The sequence below is a fragment of the Perna viridis genome, chromosome 9 (genome assembly GCF_037379345.1).
Source record: "Perna viridis isolate PV_CMFRI_1.1 ecotype Kerala chromosome 9, ASM3737934v1, whole genome shotgun sequence".
Lineage (NCBI taxonomy): Eukaryota > Metazoa > Mollusca > Bivalvia > Mytilida > Mytilidae > Perna > Perna viridis.
The window spans coordinates 26594917-26605278 of NC_142453.1; the positions used below are offsets into that span (position 1 = coordinate 26594917).

A 10362-nucleotide genomic window follows, 5' to 3' on the forward strand; every position below is an offset into this window, starting at 1 on the left:
TTTATTTATTACCGCAATTATCATCTTAATACACAAATAGAAGTGTGCTTAATTTTGATTAAATGCACATTTAATGTACTATGTATACAATTGTTCGAGATATACTACTTTTCACAAGCACGGGGTCGAACATGAAATAAATAACTGTGTGCGCTAGACGGTAGATTCACCTGTTTTACTAGAGTTTTCGAGAATGTCAAAGTCATTATACTACTCTAATTAGCGTATGTCTTTTCTTGGATTTTGACTGGTTGTTCACCTTATTCGGCTTCGGCAATTAGAATTTTGATCGTAAACAAACATGGATACCATTAAACGCTTCTGATATGGTTAAATGATTCACATACCTTTTATTATACATAAACATCTATTCCAATAGTTTCTTATCTGTAATAAAGAAATTAGCACTAACATTAGAGCTATCGCTTTATGATTGTTACAGAGATCCCATATCCCGAAAAGTTTTACATGTACTCAAAAATCGCAAGTATCATTCTACACATCATAAGTCCTATGAATATAAAATAAATTTTACCTCGGTAGAATACGGAAGCTGTTTAGGGTCATTTGAAAAAAAAATATGTTGAAATTACGACATACTACGTCGAAATTACGACATCCTATGTCGAAAATAAAACATAGCTATGTCAAAATTACGACAAATATATGCATACGATTCTATTTCAAATTTTTATTCAATCTTATCAGGTTTTGTTTATGAATTTCTGTAACGATTTTTAAATTTTTTTATGCAAATGAAATCAGTCATGAACGGAAATATCTGAATTTACTTTTAGAACAGGAAGTTGACTGCCGATATGTACGGAAGCCGGTTAGGGTCATTTGAAAAAAAATAAATATGTCGAAATTACGACATAGTTAAGTCGAAAGTACGACATACTATATCGAAATTACAACATAGCTATGTCAAAATTACGACATAATATGTCGAAATAACCACATAGCTAAGTCGAAATTACGACATACTGAGTCGAAATAACCACATAGCTAAGTCGAAATTACGACATACTATGTCGAAATTACGACATAATATGTCGAAATAACGACATAACTAATTCGAAATTACGACATAGTTAAGTTGAAATTACAACATAATATTTGATATAACGAATTGATCGCGCAATGGCTACCGGTGGAAAGAAGAAAGGTATGGAAATGATATTTCGATATTTTTACGCGTTATTATGCCATTGCAGAATATTCATGTTTGTATTATAATGACGATAGCACATCTCTAGATGATACTACTTATATCTTTATGTTATAAAATGTAGACTAGTTCGCAGCCATACAGATCATTTTTTATCCCCCAGTCGTTCTCCGAACAACTACATTTCATGAAATTAGTCTGTCGCATGCGTTTATTTTCAACAAATTACATAACACATTGCTTTAAATGAGTTTTATTTGGAAGAATCGTTTAGTTATTGATAAAAACGTGCATAGATGTGGAGATATAATGTATTTGGGTAAGTATGGACCTTTCATATACCCTAAAATACCCTCAAAAATCAATGTCACCGACGATAGGTGTGTGATTTAAAGACCTGTACTAGATTAAAGCTCAAACTGTCACGTTTTGGCTATCCCGTTTAACTACGTTTTCATATAAACATAGTGAAACGGTAATATATGTATCAAATCGAATCAACGCGTACTTAAAACGGTTATATACGTAGCTATACGTAGATTGATACGTGACCAGTCCGATTTGTATTGGTCTGCACAAAACAAACGGTACGACAATTTAAAAGTACTAAAACTTAGAAAAAGGTATCGCAAATGTATCAATGCGTACTAAAACCGTATTAATGCCTAATAAAAAACAGTAGTCCAAAGGTGTGAATGCATTTGAGTACGAGGTTGATACGTTCTGATAGGTTTTGTTGTTATGTTATGTTAGATGATACATATTTTAGGCTTTACTATACAGAGGTATTATTGCGCTTGTCTTGCGTTTTCCTTCGCATTTACCATTGACGACATTGTTACTAAGTAAAAATCCACGTTTGACAGGATTTTCAGCATTGGTTGCATAAATCTGCAATACATAGAAAATATTGTGAACTAGAAGAGCACAGTGTGCCAATTTCGGTTCGTGTTTGCATAAACAAAGATTGAATATAAAGATTGATTTTATGCTTCATCTTCACTGATTGGTCAATATAGGTCTCGGAATAATAACTTGTTTGTTTGTTTTTTGGGGTTTAACGTCCGAGCAGCAATATTTCAGCTATATTCAGACGATGAAAATGAAATTGATGACGAAATGAACACGAAACGATGACGAAATGAAAAAGGGATGGGACACAAGGACAACGGGGTCGACAAATTTTGATTGCCACCGGAAATAGCGAGAGGTGGGTAGGGTCGGGCAATTTAACCTCCTGTGGCGGAGCCCTATGGTTCCTACTCCGGGAGAATACCACAGTAGGGTTCTTTAACGTGCGAGCAACGTGGCATCTTTCCCAACACGGTGCACCACTATGGTTTGCGGTCAGGTTTTCCGTATTATAGCCTGACAACCCCAGCATTTAACACGCCAGGGGTACCCCATTCCACCACCTGGGTCACACATCCCAGTTGTTCTGTGGGCGGAGCACCTTAGCCCCCGGCTAAGGTTCTGAGCACTATTTAGTCGCCTTTTACGACAAGCTTAGCGCTGCTGCAGGCCTATTCTTTTAACACCCGGACCTGCACGGGGCCGGAAAAATAACAGAATAACCATGTAAATCTGAGGAATGTAATTATGAACAATTATGTTATATTGCAAATTTGAAAATTAGTTACTTGAGCTTTTGGTTTGCTGATTTATGAGTATTTCACCTATAGGATTGAGTTATGTATGCCGTTTCAAGTGATATTTGTAAGTTAAAACGTGGTGACACGTGATAGTACGCAGAATCTACGTACAAAACTTTAAAGCGTATCAGAGCGTACTAAAACGTATTTGAAACGCACCTTACCGTAGTTCAAACGTACTGAATTCTAGCAAAACGGAGTAAAATGTACATTATACGTGACAAAACGTTTTAAAACCTAACACAAAAACCTGAATCATCCGTAACATAGCGTAAAAATTCGTAGAAAAATGTGAAAAAGCGTATAACAGCTTAACAGTATAATAATTATTGCCCCTTATAAATGACTGATAAATGACAAAAGATTAAATAAATGTAGCAAATTAAAACGTCCTAAAACCTAGCTGGCGAAACGTGACAGTGTTACTGTGGAATAAATGGTTGATAGAATATCACACGCAAAGTCTGGCAACGACCAAATATATATATATCTTTTTTTATTTCTGGTGTGATTTTGATAAAATAAAAAAAAAAAAACGTTATGTTCCTCAATAAAATCTCTGGTTTCCGAGTAATTAAGGGTCAACGGGACCGAGTTTTAATTTTTCAATGGAATTTAATGATTTCTTCTCTAAAATGTAGCTTTAAACCACGGCTTTCAGTAATATGGCAACGGATTTAACGTGTCTTAAATCGTTGTAATGGCCACAGTTTGGCTACATGTATGACCAAACGTTTACTTTTTGATTCTTTGTCTGATTTGGAAAAAAAATCATTCAATATTTTTTTTTAAAGAATGCAGTATGTACTACATGTGACAAAGATGCGTAGACAATCCACAATTCTCTTCATGTGTCCAAGCAAATTACTGTCCGTATAGGTCCCCCAATATTCTCTGTGGTATCATGCTACACTCGGCGTAGCTTTTCAATAAAAAAAATCATTAAAAAAAATCATTTTCGGGAAATTTGGAAATATATATGCTGGCATCCATACTTGATCGGTAGATAGATCTCGGTTACACGTAGTACAACAGGATTGATTATGAATTAGGTCACCTTGACCTACATTTTCTGCTTGAGCGACTTGGTTAAAACGATCGGAGGCATGCCTTGGCTCCACGTGCTTGGCTCATAGACAAAACTTCTAGTTTTCTAAACATTGAAAGGGGGTGACCATATCATGTATCCCATTTTGAGAGGAGGCCTTGTAAGATTTATTGAATAAATAATTTAAACCGGAATAGTTCGAAAACTACAAAAAAGTTAAGTTATGATTCCAAATTAGAACTTCATATGTACGAAACAGTTAGGAGTTTATTTTATTAAAATCAGTCATATTTACTTCATGATTTGTGGGGTAATTATTGAATTGGAACTTTGGGATGTAAAACTCGGCTAAATGTCCCCAATTTGGGGATAGTGAACCACATTCAATTTTTATTAGGCGTTTCTTTTTCCTGTCACTATTAACCCCTTGTAAATCTGGTACATATCGACAACACCTACAAAATGAAATGCATTTTTGTCGTAGGTTTTCTCTTTATTTCACATCCTGGCATTTTATTTTTCCCCATTAGTACTTATATTACTTTATTTATAAGTACTAATCAGTGGTGGATCCAGAAAGTTTCATAAGAGGGGCCCACTAAACAGGGCCAAACATTGGTCCCCCTCTGGATCCGCCACCGCTAATGGTAGGGAGGTCAGTCAAAATATGAAGTATATAGAAAGTGTACAAAGTTTATATTAGTTTGAAAGAGCCCACGAAATGTAACTTAATGGTGCAAAAATTTTTAAAATCGGTCAAGGGGTTCAAAAGTTATTACAATTTAAAGTTCAAATCTTTGGTCATTTTTCTTGAGAAGGCAAAAAAAGTCACATTTTGGGCATTTTTGGGGCCCAAATAAGTTAAACAGGTAAAGAAATTCATACATTGTGTCTTAATCATTTAAATAAAGCCATTTATCAGGAAACTTGTATCTTAGATACAAAGAAAATGACACTTTTTTAAAATTGGCAAAAAAGCACTGTAAACAGCATCGTGAATTAAAGTGCCATTTTTGGATATTCATATTTGGAAATTGGAAGGTAGTAGAAATCTGATACTTTGCTGTTCTTTCAAGAGTAATCCATTAAACAGAAACAAATAAACAAATATTATGTCAAAACCTCTGATTTTTTTTATCATTGGAATCAAAAACACTGCGGCCGACCCTCTTTTATTTTAAATGCGTTTTTTCAACAAAAAATACATTTTTGCTTACTAAGAATTCAAAAAAAATATCTAATTTTTTCTGTCAATTGTTTTGTGTGGCAACTAAGTTGCTTGACTTGAAAAATCATGTTTCATGCTCAAAATTTTTTTAAAAAAACAACCGCATATTTATGCTAATATTGATCAAAATATCAACATACCATATACTTATGTGGTACCATTTTAAAGCTTAGAATATAAGCTATCACATGAAGATACTTTCATCTTATTTTGCTATAAAATGTTTAATGTGGATGAAAATTTGTTAGGCCTATACCTTAAATGAAGCCAGACGATAATCAAAATAAACATACATTTTTGCCGCAAAAAAGTGACAAAATAATATTATATCAAGATCTGGTCAATTCGAAGATTCCTAATGTAGTCTTGTAATGTTTTCTTGTTTAAAAAGGGTCTATTACCATAATAATAATCTCATTACTATGTTAAAATTGCTTAAAAACAAATGCTGTTTTCCCAAGAAATTGAGAAACTTTTTATGAATACATTGACTTGAACCAATGCGCATCCTTTCACTTTGGAACTTTGAAGCCCTAGCTGTTTCCTTATGTGTACTATTATGTACATTAAATGATAATAAACAAAATATCATCATTTGATTAAGTTTAATGAACTTTTCGAAGTTTCCATTTCAGGCCAGAAGGGTTTCTTTACCAGGATCTACTATGTCTGTCAAATCTACAAAAGAGATTATGTACATAAGGACATTACACCTATTAACATCATTTACCTTATCAATTTACTTAGAGTTAATTTACTTTCTATTAAATCATAATCTGGTTTGCTAACAATCTGAAAAAATGTAAAACTTTATTTGATGTTGGTTGCTCACAAAGCGGTTTTCTGGATTAACCGTCATCAGGAACACTTGATGACAACAGATGTGGCGAGGAGTTAAAAACACCAAACTTCCTTTTCCAGAATAATTATCTTCATTTCAAAACAAGAAGATTGTTTTATAAGGTTGTATTAATGCTATGTTAAATAACTTAATATGAATAATTTCGCTGCGTTCGAAACGCTTTGCTGCAACCAATCTACAAATAAAGAAATAATAATTAGTACCTGAAACTAAAAGCCCCTGGATAAAAATCTACAAGAAAACAAAATGGTTTAAGAACCTGAAATGAAGCAAAAAGAGTTAGTGCTAAAGGAAAAAAGAAAACGAATTAATTTTGCTGAAAAATTTTTCCTACAATAAAATCCTCACATTTCCGTTCTGATAGTCCTCTAATATAGGCTCCTCAAAAATGTTGATGTCATCTTCCTCATCGTCATCATCATCATCACCATCCTTGTAATCATATGCTACAGTTGACAAACCTGTATCAGCATCATGTCGTGTGACAGTTCCTGTGTATCAAAACTCCTCACCATCAGCCTCTTGACGAAAATGGTGGTCAACTCGTCTACCTACAATAAAAGAAGGATCCAGGGGCACAATCTTCAACTCTCCAGTCTCTAGGACATCTAGCAAGGGGAATCTGTAAGTCTCTGTCTCACCATCATACACCAAACTGTACATGTACTTACCATGTCTTACCTTAAGTCCTGTAACAATACCATAATACCATTTGCTGGATCCGTCTGGTTCTTCTATCAAGTGTTGAACTCCCTTACCAATCACGTTATCGGGTTCAGGTTTGTCTGGAACTACCCTACTTACTGTTTCCACCATATGAATTCAACCTGTCAACCAAGGCATCTCCACTTCCAGGCATGTCGAACACTTCTCTCTTCATCATTTCTATCTGACTCATCTGTTTGGCTTTCTTCATCTTCTTCATCCTGTCCACTTGTCTCTTCACTCTCACATGCAAGGTGTTCTTCTCTGTGTCAGTTATCTTCGTTACCTTGAATAAAGAATTAATTATTTCATAAAAATTAAAATAAAAAATCTACTTTAGAACCATCACAATACTTATCAACATACCTGTTGACCTCCATCATCAGTCCTAGTGACATCTGTCCTGAGGGAAGTCTTCTTGTGGCACCAGTGTCCAATAGGTCAGCTTCTGTCAGTCCTATCTGTCTACATTCTGGCAAGTACTTCAATTCTCCTCGGGACCTGGTGTCTGGATAGAGCAGCATACATACCTGTGCACTTGAAGAAGGACCTACTCTATCCAGTTGAGACTCAAAAATTGATAGATGGGAAAGTAAGCTTCCCCATCCATCATATTTACTAACTTACTCACCCTAGTCTGGATCTGACAAACATCAGCCATACCTACCATACATACCCTGGGATGAGAGCTTCCAACTCTTCCATCCCCACATGGTCCTACCTCAGACTCAGCCCATATTCGTCTCATAGCATAGCCCACTATGCTCCTCAGGCCATCTGAAATAAACAAGTAGTGGAATTCAATGAATATGTACTGTGAAGCAGTTTTAAAGCAGAGTCTAAACACAAAACTAATCGACTGTTCTTGTAAGTAATATATGATTCAAATGTAAATGCTTATTTGTTACCATAATTGAAAGACTCAAAAGTTTTACTATCAAAATAAATAAAGCTACTAAACTAAATCAAAGTATAAAAACTAACTTACCATGAATTCGGAACATCTCCAGAACTCAACAAAATGAAACTAAAATGTTGAAAAACAAACAGAAAATAAAACTTAATCATAATTAAGTTTACATCAAAGTTTACTTTTTATATGACAAAATAAAATAAATATTTAGGCAGCCTGTTTACTAATACTTTCTTCCGAAATAAATCAATAATTAGAAGAAAAAAAACATAGCACAAGTATGTTGTATATACATACAACAAAAGATTGGTATTAGGAGTCAATCAATGTGATCCTAAAAAGGCAGAAAAAATATTAAACCATAATTAATTAAAATTTAACGATAAATAATGTATATTAGTAGGATTTTAAACCTTTTCCAAGCAATTGTACATGTATATGAATATTAAATAAGTAGAGCATTTACAATCCTCTAAAAATGAATATGTAAGTTAGCTGTTAAAAATTGTACAATATGAATATATAAAGTAAACTTAAAGAAGATGCACGTCATATGTAAAATATGCAATAACCACACATATAAATCTCATCAAATAAGTTCTATTTATCAAGTAAAGTACAAGCAGGGCTACATGATAACTTTTCTGATAAAAGTCATAATTAATATATATTAACGCTGATATTAAGATAAAATGAAAACCAGAAAAAAAAGTTGTGTATCATTTGAAGAAGCAATTTAAGGTTGAATTTTTTTTCTACAGATGATAATTTTGAATAAATAAAACAGTTTAAATAAATACAAAGAAGGTTTATGCTTAAAGATGTGAGTTTCATATAAATTCGGCACTACATATAAATTAAAATTGAATTATCAAGGAAATTAAATACAATGTGTGCAAATTCTCCTAACCAATAGGAAAAAATCAAGGTAAAATGCAGATACTTCCGATAATATAGAAAAGTCAATAAAGTCCAAAAGATTCCGAATGGATTGCAATCAAACGTTGGGAGAATTTACCTCATTCATCGTTGAAAAAAAATGTTTTGGAAACATATTCCAACTAATGCTAAATGAGAGTAACCTTTTTAAATTAGCTCATACAGAATCAAACAAAAATCAGACCTTCCAAGAAGGTGAAAGTAGTTTTTAAACTTGCAGATGATAAAAGGTCATTCTAGAACTTGACCTTACGGAAACAGTACGATTATGCTTATATTAGACATAATTTAGGTACTTACCGTAAGTGATTGGCCTCCATGGCCTAGGTCCATCGTTGTCTGCACCACCAGTCAAAAGTCCGTCCAGAAAAGAGTCGGTAAAAGGCTTTTTTCCACGAGTGTTCGAAAATCTTAGCAGAAGCTATGGCGGATCAGTAACATCCGGTTGCAAGAACGATAACCGGTCCCGCTTTAATTTTTGTGAAAACCACGCCCTAACCACCCTAATATCCAATCGATTCGCAAGCTGTTATTGTTTTTTTCTTCTGAAACCAGGGTTACGGATGGACGCTGAAAGGATAAAATTTTCGGAATCCGACTGTCAGTGCATTCCGGATACGCAAAAACTTTTTTTCAACATGTTTTTCCTTAAAATTACGTAAAAAATAAATATGTTTTTGAACCAAAAATTAGCCTGACAGCCGGATTATCAAAATTGAAGATATTTCCAAAAATTTAAGCCATAAATGAAGAAAATCGGTAGATGTATTAAAGTGGAATTTGCGGTTATGCAGGGTATACACAGGAGGCCAATTGCTCACAAATGCGGATGTATACTAAAGTTATCCAAAATATATGAAAACTTTATGAATTTCCGTTCAGAATTTGACAGCATCCTAAGCGAGAACTTTTGGGTGATGGACACTGTGTAAACATATCATCACTTGGTGTTCATCATCATGTTGTTAAGTGAGAATACGTTATTTGCAATGACGCTATGGCTGTATTTTTATACGACTCTTTTCTAAGCTAACTAGTATCATGATAATTTTTCACAGTGTTTTCTTTAAACTTTAAACTTAGCTCAACATTATCTACGAATATGATCTCCTTATAAGAATTATTCTTCATTAACATCAGATTTGATGATTTTCATAGATTTAAAAAAAAAAGCTAAATAGCAAATGAGATGTTTTAAAAGACCAGATGAGACATTGTGATCTTGTTGAATGTTTGATTTGTTTAGTTTTCACTTTTATTTATTTGTTGTTTTATTTTACTTCATGTATCGATAAAGGATACATTTGATTTGCAATAAAGACATTGTTGCAATAATGTCAATTATGAACTTGTAAACATGTATGAATTTTATATTGAGTCTTAAAGCTAAAGCTAAATAGCAATGAAGTATCGGCAGACCAGATAAGACTTCCGTCAATATATAATTATTTATCATATTGTACATTTGATTTGCAATCAAGACATTATTGCAGTAATGCTTAATTTTAATCTTGTTAACATGTATAAATTTTATATTGAGTCCAGTAGCTGAATCTAAATGGCAAATGAGGTACATACATGTATGTATCTGTAGACCAAGGTGTGACATTCCAGCTAATAGATATGGAACATGGTTCATGATTTTGTTTTTGTTATATATACTGCAATAATCTTGTCTGTCTGTCTGTCAATCTGTCTGTCAATCTGTCCGTTCGTTACACTTTTTTCTAACAGATTTCTCAGCTTTTACAAGAGAAAATGCTTAACTATTTGGTATATTACTTTCTCATGATGACTTGTACCATGTCTCCCTTTTTTCAAGTTTGTGGTTAATCTACCTCCAT

The 10362-nt window shown here is 33.4% G+C and overlaps 1 pseudogene; it reads right to left on the minus strand.

The window, feature by feature from the left end:
- Positions 1–1936: 1936 nt before the first annotated feature.
- Positions 1937–10362, minus strand: LOC148607545 (uncharacterized; annotated as a pseudogene).